This window comes from Accipiter gentilis, chromosome 12, assembly GCF_929443795.1.
Source record: "Accipiter gentilis chromosome 12, bAccGen1.1, whole genome shotgun sequence".
NCBI classification, from domain to species: Eukaryota; Metazoa; Chordata; class Aves; order Accipitriformes; family Accipitridae; genus Astur; species Astur gentilis.
In genome coordinates, this window is record NC_064891.1 from 10,221,318 (window position 1) to 10,233,228 (window position 11,911).

At 38.8% G+C, this 11,911-nt stretch overlaps 1 protein-coding gene across 4 annotated transcripts in view; it reads left to right on the forward strand.

Annotated features, from left to right (window-relative positions):
- UGT8 (UDP glycosyltransferase 8) overlaps positions 1-11,911 on the forward strand; it is a 47,708-nt gene that overhangs the window by 3,237 nt on the left and 32,560 nt on the right. Inside the window, exon 1 of one of the 4 annotated variants that reach the window (XM_049815195.1) lies at positions 3,698-3,720. The exons of the other annotated variants lie outside the window; for them this stretch is intronic. The gene's annotated coding sequence lies outside the window, so the exon portion shown is untranslated. Of the gene's footprint in view, positions 1-3,697; positions 3,721-11,911 lie in introns of those variants that run through there. 4 annotated transcript variants of the gene reach the window in all.

Here is an 11,911-nt window from a genome sequence, read left to right on the forward strand (position 1 = left end):
AACTCTTCAGAGGTGGTTATCCAAATCAATCCTTTGGAGTGACAACTGTGTTAGTTGGTTCATGTGGAGGAACTCTGTTGGGTTAGTGAATGAATGCTGGGGGTGCTATGGATCATGACAACATGGTCCAATCAGTTTGTGGGGGAAAAAAAAAAAAAAGAAACGAGAGAGAACCTGCCATAATTCTCTGCTGTATACAATTTGCTGCAGGTTGACTTGGTTGATTTCAAGCAGTATGTTGTATTTCCAGGACTGGAAAAAATTCAAATTTATCCAAGTTTCCTCTGTGTGGTAGGTGTGTTACTACATGTGCAGACACTGGGTGAGAAGGTACTGCGGTAAGCCTCATCATCCATAAAACAGTGCCACTGAGTATAGCTTCGTGTATGTCCTTTTCTGTACCTGTTGAGTCTTGTACAGAGGATGTGTTTTGCTGCAGCATTCCTCCTACCACTTCAAAAATGTTCTGCGCTTAATTGTACTAATAACTGTAACAACGATGCCTGTCCTATTATTTCTGATTTTAACTGCCGAGTATTTTATTGCCCACGCCTACTTACCTTTATGTTTTCCACTTTGGGCTCTTTAAAGTGCTTCCTTCCACATCACTGTTTTAGTCAGGTTGCTTTCTTTAGAATAGTACCAAGAATTCCTCTGTTTACTAGTACCATCTTGATTGAGTCCCTTGCCAGTTACTGGAAAAATAAAAGCTCTTGAGATGTTTGTTGTAAGATCATATTCAGGAGTATTCAAGAGGTGCTCACTTAAGTGAAATACCTTTTCTCTCCAGATCCTAACTTTTAAAAGAAATGCTTTTATTTGTGTTTTAGTATGCTAGAGTGATATTTAAGAAGAGAATAGGATTGTGTTTGAGAAATGCTGATGCATTAGAAGCATTTGAAATCACTCACTTTCTTTTGTTGCGATTTTTATTCTTAAAAAAAATTTTAGCATGGTTTTACCTTTTTTTTTTTTTGTTGCTGTTGCTTTAGAAAGTATCTTTGGACTGAAAACTGACATTGTGGTACAGCTCAAAGTATTTGTAAATAGGCATTGTAGTGGGCTCTCCTCCCTGTTTTCCAGGAAGTAAAATACACTAGAACTGTTTAACATAATTCTCTGTCCTGAAATGTGTGGTGTTTTTTCCATTTTTTTCCCCAGGACAACTGTGCTTGGAGTGAATTTCCAAGTCTTGTAACATAAGGTTTCTTGAACCCTTTGACAAAATATTTCTGGTGTTTATGCACTTGGGACGTATACATCTTAAACGTTCAGGGTGTGAGGTGCTGTTAACACGCCTTGTAGGGAAGAAGTCCTTAAATTATCTGTAGCTTAGTAAAGAAAACCTCTTAGGAGTTGACTACCACTGTTTTTTCATTGCAAGTCCGTTAAAATATTTTTCTTCATCATGTTTTATCATCTAATCGGAGAAATTTTTCAGCTCTCCTTTTTGCTGTTAGATAATTGCACCATGCTATTTTTGAATTATTTTTTATTTTGCTAATTACAGGAAAGGTTTTGTGCTGCAGTTCTTGACTTGGGGCCAGTGTGTTGCAGTAGCAGTGAGTCCTTTCTTTTGGAAGCCTCTGAAATTTTTGGTTTTTAACATAGTTTTGTGTGTGTTATTAATTCTTAAATATAGGAAGAGTTGACAACAATACCTGTGGTTTTACGGAATAACTTAATTATTTAGCTGTTAGAAGCAGTACACCTAATTGACTATACCTGGGACTACGGGACACTTAACTGTGTCCTTGCTAAGTCTTGAGCTCTTTGATCAGTAGATTGTTTTGTAGGAAAAGAATAGCTACTAGCCCAGGTCAAAAAGGTGTTTTTAATATGTGAAGAAGTGATGGTAAATGGAAAAAATAGCAGCAAACTTTGGATTTTAACAAACTGTAAACGTAACAGTTAATGATTTAAGGGGTTTGAAAGACAATGTAGATAACTTCTCTAGATGATACAGTTCAGAGTTGCAGAAAGTAGTTATTGTGATTTGTTATGACAGTTTCTCTTAAGTAGCACAGTTGTCAGGCACATAATTTTATTTGTATAGGGGAACAAGTATAGCTTTCTTCGTTCTGTGCTGTTCTTTCCTCCTATGAATGGATAGTTCAGCTTCCTGAGAAATAAGTGACTTAAGACAATTTTCCCTTCTTATTCAATAACTGTAAGGAAAGTTAATGGGAAATCTTGGGTGAGCTTCAGATTCTGAACCAAGTTAGAAATGAGCCTTGATGCCCTGGTGAAACATTATGCTTTTTAAAAAATCAAACAAAAAAATTATGAAGGCTGTCTCTCAGTGTGTTTAAGGGGAGGTAGCAGTGTGAACATAAACGGTGGAGGACTTTGAGTTCCTTAAACTAACACACTATGTTCTATCAGAGAAATTGTTTTTATCCATACATTAACACCAGTCTTTAAAAAGTTATTTCATACATTTGTTACACATGAGGATTGAGTGCATAGCTGTAGCACAACCTTCAGACATCAAATTTTGAAATTAAAGGCCTCAATTGTGTAGATTTTTGATTAAAATGCAGTTACATATGCTGAATTTGATGGTTTTTCTCTGCCTGCCCCCAAGTTGGAAGTTATTTGATTTAAATCAAACAAATAAGGCTTTGTAATTTAATGCCGAGAACACCAATTCATAAAACAAAGGTATTTTAAAAAGAATTGTAAAAACTTCCAACAAAAGTAAAGTACTAGTGTTAAAAAAGAAAAAAAAAAAAAGGCCAGTACTCACTATGTTGTTACTTACTTGCCATTAACTTTCTTTCCAGGACATCATTGTTGTCCTCCCGATTTAATGTTTAAAATGAGAAATTCTCGAATTCAGAGAAAAGTCAGGTATTTCCTAGCTTACAGTATGAATGGGATCAAAGAGGCATATCTCTCTGGATTAAATCTGGATTAGAAACAGGAATTTTGGCCAGAATACTACTTTAAACATTAGAATAATTTAAATTATGTGTAGATGCAAAGCTCGCTTTTGAGGTGAAGCGGTATGTATGACTGAGGAGCCCGCTGCAGCTGTCAAACCCAGCAGCATAGTGAGATGCGCTTTCTGCAATGTGCAGTGCCTGGAGGGGGAATCTACTTTTCTGAATGCAGTTGTAGATCTCTCCTCTCGGCTATACCTGTCCTTGAACTGATCGAGAATGCAGATTTAGTTACTAATTTGAATCTCTCTTGTTTCATGGAGAATCATGTTCTCCTCTCCCCTCACCACAGTTTGATTAAATATTTTTGTCTAAGATGAAGCATGGGAAATAGACATAGCAGTAAGAATGCAAACATAGGAGATGTTGTGCCAAATGCATGAAGGTTTCGTACTGCTGGAAATTCTATAATGAAATCTTCGTTCAAGTGAGCACTTAATTTGGCTTCTCCCTTCTCACTCGATTTAAAAGCTTTTACTGAGCTGTGGTAGTAGTTTACATTGCATATGTTTCAGATTAATAAGACTTTGTGCTTTTTAAACAAGATAGTTGTTAGAGAATGTAGATGCTGTATGCAAGTAGTTAAGTGTTTATTTTGTAAGTTTGCTTGGGGAAGCAAGTTCTGCCAATTTATCATAATGCAAACAGGTGCTGAAAAGTACTTTTTTTTTTTTTAATAGCATGGATATGCTGAGACGTTAAACTTGGACCTTGGTAGCAGTATCTTTCTCAAGCATTCTTGACTAGAAGATTGCGGCCAGTGAAGAGCTTGCAGGTGAGGTTTGGCATTGGCAGTACTCGGTATGTGCTGCAGGCAGCACTGCCTCTGCACGAATTACCCTTGGGGGGAATGACAGGGTTAACCAGCTCTGGTGCCTACAGAGTCAGTAGGTCAGAAATGTTGGCTAGAAGGGCCTCTGGAAGGTCTTGTACAAATTTCCACTCAATACAGAATTGTTGGCAAACATAAGATCAGGTCAGCCATGGCTCTTTTTCCTCCGAGTCCTGAATACCTGCAAGGATGGAGGTACCTTATCTTCTCTGGTAACCTTTTCCAGCAGCCCAGCACTCTTCCAAAGGAAAAGATTTTTCTAGTGCCAGTCTGAACTTGGTAAGCTGCAATTACTGTTCCCTCCAGTAATGGCAAACTGGTAGCCGACGAATTTGGCTATGAAGCTAAATGGGATGATCTGACAGGGTGGATTGGCTAAGCTGGAAACGAACGTGTACTCTGATTGCTCCCATGTTTTTTGAAAACTGTTGTTTCTATCAGTTTGTTGCCTGGTTGCCAAGTCAGGCTTGTGTCTGTTCTTGATGGTCCTCGGGCATGATCTGAAATTGTGTTAATAGCTTGTAGACCATAGGTAGTGCTGGCTGCAGATAATCTCGCAGTGTAAGACGTAGGTCAGTTCTTCATCCGAGAGGCCTGCCGTGCTGGTACTCTCTGAAGTGAGCTACAGGCTGTGGGAATCTTGCTGCTGCTCCATACCTTGCTGGCAAAAAGATGTCAAGCTCTTCTGCTTTCTTCTAGGATTCTCTTCCACTTAAGCCTCTTGTGCCTGAGCGAGCTTGGAGGAGACTGTCACAGTAGCCTAAATAAAACTTGTGCACCAGTGTACTATCAATACTGAGAAAGATTTGCTGGAGATTTAGACCCTTGCTTAAGCCTTGCTGGTCCTTGGAAGAATGTTATTTCCTGTCCCTGGGCTCAAAGAAACTGAGCTTTGAGAGGGGTGTGTTGATATGTACGGTGTTTGGTCCCTGGGCACAGAAGTCTCTCCTAAGAAATCGAGCATAAAATGCTTGTGGGAAGGTTTGTTTACACACATTTGTCTTCACAGCACTCTAAAGTGGAAAATTTCAGGTGTTTTTTAGTAACATGATTAGGTAGGCCAGTCTAGTGTTTGGGGTATCCATTGCTTGTGGGGCCTGAAAGTCTATAAATGTGAGCTGTCAGTGTAAATCCTGTGAGGACTTGAGTGGAAACTCGCCCAAGAACAGTTGATGACTATCCGAATTTTTCTTTCGAAGTTGAGAATCTTGTAAAATAGATCAGAGTCTGGTGTACAGTGTGTCAAATTTAAGAGTGTAATCTAAAGCTGCCAAGTTTCTTTAACCTTTCATAGTGATGAATCTTCAATTACTCCGCTTTGTGATACTTTTGGTAATTGTTCTGCTTATTTATCAATTACCTTTATTTTCGTGAAATTACACTCAAGGAAATTGAAGTATCCTAAAATTAATTTAGTCTCAGACTACACTTTTTATTAAACAGTCAATCTTGCATTAAAGTATTTACTAGTAAAATAACTTGATAGCCTATAGCAGGGCTGTAGTTAAGAGAACATGTTTCTGTTATAAATGCCCATCAGATATTTGTTACTATATAGTGATAGTGTTCAAAAAGTCTTAGTTACTTTTCAGAAGTGGAGGAAGATCTTCTCATCTCCCAGAAAGTGCAATTTCAGGGAGTAGGGACGGACAGGTGTGCATGTAAAAGCACTTGATGCGCATCTGGGTGGTTTGTTTTTGATTTGTTTTGGTTTTACACCCAGATCATCCTCTGCGAATTGTAGTCTTAGAGCTGTCAATCATCTTCATCTTGACCCTCCACAACCTTTGGATCTATGTTTCCTTTTTTCCTTAATATTTGTAAATTAACAGTTGGTACTTAAGTCTGATTGTCTTTGAACATCTACAGACATTATCTTTAGACCCTTTCCTTTCTGAAGTTATAATCCAGTCTTAGTCAACTACTGATACTAGAAATTGGCAGGAAGTTTCTGTCTATTTAAAAATCTTTATACAGCTACTGCAAAAAATACTGAGTATTTTCTTACCCCTTACTGGAGTGTAGTCTGCACCTTTTAGAAGGTGCCTAAGTTGATTTCTGTCCCCTGTCACTCTGGCAAGTGATGCGGTCTTGCTCTTAAAATCAAGAGTCTGAGGATTAAACTACATAGAGAGAAAAACAGTTACATACAGTACTTTTATCCTTATTCTAACAACTGAATTCTGCTAGGATGTGGTTCAAAGCAGACACTGTAAAAGACAAATCTGAAAGCAAAAGACAATAATTTGCTTTAAAAAACCCTACCTGTAGATTTCAAAACAGAACCTAATGATGAACAGACTGAACAAGCTGAATGTTGTCAGTGTGTGTTGTTGCTGCATACAGTCTTAAGCAATTAAATTATTTTAATTGAGCTGAATAAGAACAAAACATTATTAAATCAAGTATTTTAACTTTAATCAAAGTTCTGTTTCCCACTGCAGAGGCAAACCTGCTATAGTTTCCCTTGTGATTCTGTTTGTGTGGCATGTTAAAATGTAGTTATTTGCTATAGGATGAAGTCAGATACTGAACAAAGAAATTCATTCAGTGCTTCTAGGTGTCATGTGATGGCGTGACCAGGGAGAGCTTGTACCAAGCTGAAGCTAGATGTAGTGAAAAATGAAGCATCCCCCCAAACAATTATTTAAGTTAAAATACAATCCCAGTAAAATGTGTTTAAGTTAAAACCTAATGTTTCAGATCCTGAGACTCGTTCATGATGCAAAATTCATGCTTGCGTAATGGTAGCGTATAACTATAGGCTGTGTTTGTTGCACCAACAGATAAAGCTTACTATGAAGTTGTGCTCTGCAATATCTTCCAGCCGCTTCTTTGGAGAGTCATTTTAATCAAAGGAGAATCTCTCACTGATTGAAGTGTTTTAAATTAGGCAGAGTTGGATTTTTAATTTTTTCCTTCTTTTTTTCTCTCTTTGATACTTCATTCAGCCAGTATTTCAACCTGTCTTTTGATGCCAGTGTTAAAGAGAAGGCTTCCTGGGCAGCTTTGACCCCTCTGGAGAGGCATCTTTGTCTCCATCATCTGCTGTGGCACTCACGGCTCCTGCTTTCTGCAGGTAGAAGGTTTTCTTCTTTTCTTTTTGCCGTTATTTCTGTAGCTCTTGACTGTGCAGCATGAAACATGTTCCAGTAAGTTAGTGTGTTACTGGGCTCTTCTGGGCAGCACAGTGTCACACAGCAGGAGCAGGGCCAGCAGTTTGTGAGCCAGTAAATAATGTCTTAAACAACACTGGTGTCTCTAGGAAGTGTGGAGTAACCTGTTGACTTCTCTGTGTTAATATCCGCACCCCTTGATGTCACAACATGATTTCAGGTTGCTTGCTTTCTGGTGCAAAATGGTTGCAGCAAGTTGAGAAACATTGCTTTCCGATGTCAGTACTTGGAGGAAAGGTCTCCAGAAGTTGAGAAGACTCTGTCAAGGGACTTGTATGTTGGTGCCAAAATACTGCGTCTTCTGTGAATTCACAGCAGCTGTGAGGAAGATGTATAATTTGTCGAAAGCCTTCTCATGTTATTTTGGATGAACTAGACAAATCTCTCCATGGGGAATATACATCTCTCGCTTTCAAATAGGTGCCTTTTTTGCTATATGTAGTCAGCATTTATCTTTCCAAGGTGCTGGGGGTTGGAGGAACCACGGGCAGCAAGGAAAAGACCTGCATAATAGAGAGCGCCAATGCGGAGAAATCTGAGTCGCTTGCGCACGGATTCAGGTGGCATTCAGTTGAAGGTGCATAGGTTTTGGAGCAGGATTTTCACTTCTCAGGTTTCTGCGCTGTGCTTCCCGAGGTCCAGGAGGGCATGTCGGCTCGGTTGCAACACCATGTATGGATGTGGTCAGCTTTGCTCTGGCGCAGGGCCCAAAGTAATAAGCACAGCCCGACCTGAGCTGTCCTACTGATGTATCTCTGCACCCTCTTCCCTCCCTGCTCCCAGTTCTGGGGATACAGTGGTGCTGCAGCCAGGAGCCTCTTCTGGTCTTGCTATACTGCTTTGGACCGAGGCCAGCAGCAGTAAGGATGGGGCTTTTTTTGTTCGTGCAGCACTTCTAGGCCTGGCTAAGCCTTACAGAAAAATTTGCAATAGCACTCAATTTAAATAAAACATTGACAGGTGGACTAGTACCTGCAAATACTAATCCCCACTACATAATGTGAAAGACTTACAGAGTATAAGGATCTTAAAATACCCCATTTGGATGGCCCAGTGCACAGCAGGACAGAAAAGAACTCGCTCTTCTTGCTCTTTTTACTTTCATTTGCGTTATTAAAATATATTATTGAGGTATTTTGAATTGTTTTAAGTAGCGTATGTGGTAGGTCTGTGAACATTTGTGTTTCATAGGGTGTAAAATCTTTATGAAACTCACTTTCATGCAGTAAGTTGGACTGAATCTTGAAAATGGAAACTGGTGTGATAGTGACATTCAATAAAGTAAGTATTTTTAACTGTATACTGTTTGCTCAGTTCTAGTATATAGAGTGTTAAGAAATGTAAGTCATATGAAGGGGAATGTGCCTTTGCCCTGTTGTAACATACTTCATGTTATGAAAACATTTAATTAGACTTCAATGCTTTACTCTCAGGTAAATCTCTTCTTGACTGATGCTGTCAGTACTGCAGTATTATAATCCCAAAGTATGCAGGCCTTGCTATGGCTTGTAAGTGACTTCGTTTAAAAGATTGCATGTATTGCTGTTAATAACTTCAGAAATTTTGTCTAAGTTTAGAATATATTCATAGAATAATAGAGATAATATTTGTAAGTATTTAATCTTTTTCAATGTGATCAATCTTTTCAGAAGTTTAGGATTGTTTTCCGTAACTGTGAAGACTCATTTAAAGCCATGCTCTTAAGAAAGTCAGTGGCAAAGTGCTACCAAGAATGTTCTACCTCGGTCACTTGCTAGAAGTTCATCTTAATAGGATATTATGCCTTGCATAAGAGTTTTATTCCTGTGTGACTTCTTAAAGATCTATCTGCTGGCATGTCCATTGAAAATACTTTGGGTACTAACTGTAAAACCTTATTTTGAAAGAGAAGTACCTCCTCTCTTCTACCTTGCTCCCTTTTGAGTGAGGATTTTAAAAATCTGTTTTCCACAACTCTTGAGTTCAAAAGCTTAGGTAAAATCCTTCAGTTTTTGATAAAAACTGTTACACAGATAAGTTGTTACTGAAAGGGGTTTAATAAATTGCTTATCTTTTTGACTCCCTCTTAACTCCTTTGCTGTTTGCATAACCGACACAGTAAGTCTCTGACAGATGATGACAGCGACATTGTAATGCCTATAAATCTTCCTCTCTCTTTTATCTGTGATGTGACATTCTGGTGCTCATTGAAATGCTTCAGTCACTGGATAGAGGGATGTAGTTGTTCAAGAAACTGTACAAAGTAAATGCAAAAGTCTGCCCTTGTTTGTGCGCACTGATTTCTTACTGATTATTTCCACTAATTTCTTAATTTATTCCTTTGGTTGAAATAGGACCCAGCAGTTACAAGCCAAATCTTACCACTTACCTAAAACCTTGCAACACAAAATAACAATCATAGCATGCGCTACCTCAGCAATTAGTAACAAGATGGGCGATAGGAAAAATTTTAAGAATATAAATCCAAACGTGCAATATCTGTTACCAGAGTCTACCAGAGTCCTAAGTAGTATAATGGTTTGCTGCTCTGACGCTCTGTGCATGCACACATTTCAGATAATTTCGTCTGTTTTACAGCACGTGGGTTGCATAATAGCAACTGCTTCCTAATCTTAAACTGCAGTTTGCTGCCTGAAGTCAGCTTATGGGCCTGATTTGCTTTAATGCTCCTAAAGGATTATGGAGTAGTATTTCCTATTACCTACAGAATGTGTACAGTACAGGAAGCAGTATTATAGGTTAAGAACATATTTTACAATTGCCAGCTTAAAGGGTTTAGGAATCAAGTTGTACTTTTAGCTTGAAGAACATGGTGTTTCTTACTGTCATCTGTTATGCCACGAATGAAAATATTCCTCTGTGATAATTTGATCATCTTCTGAGATTTGCTGTTATACATAATTTGGGCAGTGCGTTCCCTCACATGGGTGGCATTTCCTTACTCAGGTGCTTGGCAAAAAAAATATTGATGTGGGCTGGTATTAAAGAAAATGTTTTGAGGGGGACTTGGAAAATTATTTGTATTGTTTCAAGAGATGTCTTGGAGGATGTTGTGAATAGAAAGACAGACCTCTTTTCTCTGTTTGCTCTTCCCCAATTTTGAATCAATGCACTGCATTCATGCTTGTGTCTTATGTGTAAGTTTTTGTCTTTCATATCAGCTTGCTTGCATGTGGCTGAAACAGCTAAGATTTGGTATGGGTGCATGTATTTTTATCACTGAATCATCTTGTAACCAGTGTTAGAGAACCTTTTGTTTGTCTTTGAATATTTTCTTCCTCTTCCAGCTTCATTCATAACTGTAAGTGCTTTTTGATAGTTGTTCTTGCTATCTTATGCTTGAGAAAATGCTTTGCTTGCAGGGCCTTTGGTCATGCAACTAGCAGGGTTTGGTTCTGTATTTAACTGACATGTTTACAAGCCTGTGAAGGTTGGATACCATGGTGTATCTGTAAGACTGTTTTTAATAACAGCTAAAGCAAACAGATTTGCACATAAAACAAGTTTAATGTCAATGGGATCTTGAGTAGGCATGGCAGAATGGGAGCTTCAATAAATCGAGTAACACAGGTAATGCATCAGGTAACAAGCAGAGATCCATGCTCATATCTTTCTCCTCTTTTATGCTTCCTTTTTATTAAAAGCGGTAGTAAACTGTAACCAGTAGCTGCTTATGTGCTTTTCAGAGGGAGTTTGTAGTGCTCTCAGAAACTGGTTGTCTTTCAGTCACAAGTTAGCGTTTTTCTTGCCATACTTTTGACCGCATGTGTCTTCTTACAGCTACAATACATGCGATCTTAAAAGGAATAAATGCACTATAGAGGTTTACCTGTGGTAAATGCTGCTGTTGGACATGGTAAGGTGGGTTGGCTGCTGAGGTAACACTGCACTGCTTATGGTTCTGATTTTTGAGCTTGGATGGAGATACGAGCAGGTGGAGTAACTGATGTCAAGCTGGTGAAAGAAAAGCAACTGGCTCTGCAGCAGCCTGGCCTGGAGCCCGCTGTGGGCAGTTGTGGTATGTAACTGATAACTGATCAAGATCCACTATCCCTATGTGGAAACCACATCAGATTTGCAACTTCTAATAAGAAGTTCAGTTGCTCATAAAATAATACCTTTGTTGTTGTTGTCCAAAAAAGTTTTCTTTTTTCTGCCTTTTGTTCCAATTGGCTCAGATCACTAATGTGAAATTTTGGAGAGTTTACAGCTGTAAAAGCAGGGTTTGTATTCTCCTTTCTAAAATACTGAGTTTTGTGTAATGAACTGATAGTGAGAAGAGAGTACAATTCTGTGAGCAGGATCAAGTAATAAATCTGTATGTTACCAGAGCTCTGGTGGCAGTTTGCAGTACACACGGTTTGCTGAAATGCATACGAATCTCAAATTTCCCCCCTTTTTAATAATGATACTCCTGTGATTCGCATCATTAGCTTTCTGTTTGGGCATAGTCATTTTGGTGCTAATTAGCATCCACACTTGGGTTTGCAGAGGTGGATGTCTAGTTGGTAAGCCTACTCCTTTTAATGTGTACTGGTATCTGTTAAATTGTGGTGAGTAATTTGAGCTCTTTGGGTAAGGCGAGAGTGATCAGCAGCTAGAAAGATTGTTCCTTTGCTGTCAGTACAGCGCTGCTGTTTAGTTTGAAGGACATCTTTCTACGCAGAGGTCCCTGTATTCTGACCAAAGTGCCCAGGTAAACTCAACACACCTTAGCAAATCCAAAGAAGGGCTGAAAGGAAGGGAAGAACTTGAAAAAGCTAATAGCATCACTGAACTCAATCTCTGTAAAACTTCATTTGCTGCTTTAGAAGTCAGGAGCTCTATGTGTTACTAGTGAATAAAAAGGACTCTTTATATTGTTAGGTGTGTGTAAGTGCGCAAGAAGTGTTTACTTTTTTGAGTGGTGATAAGTGTTCGTGCAGTTTGAATTCAAGCTGTGCTGCATATGGAGGTGC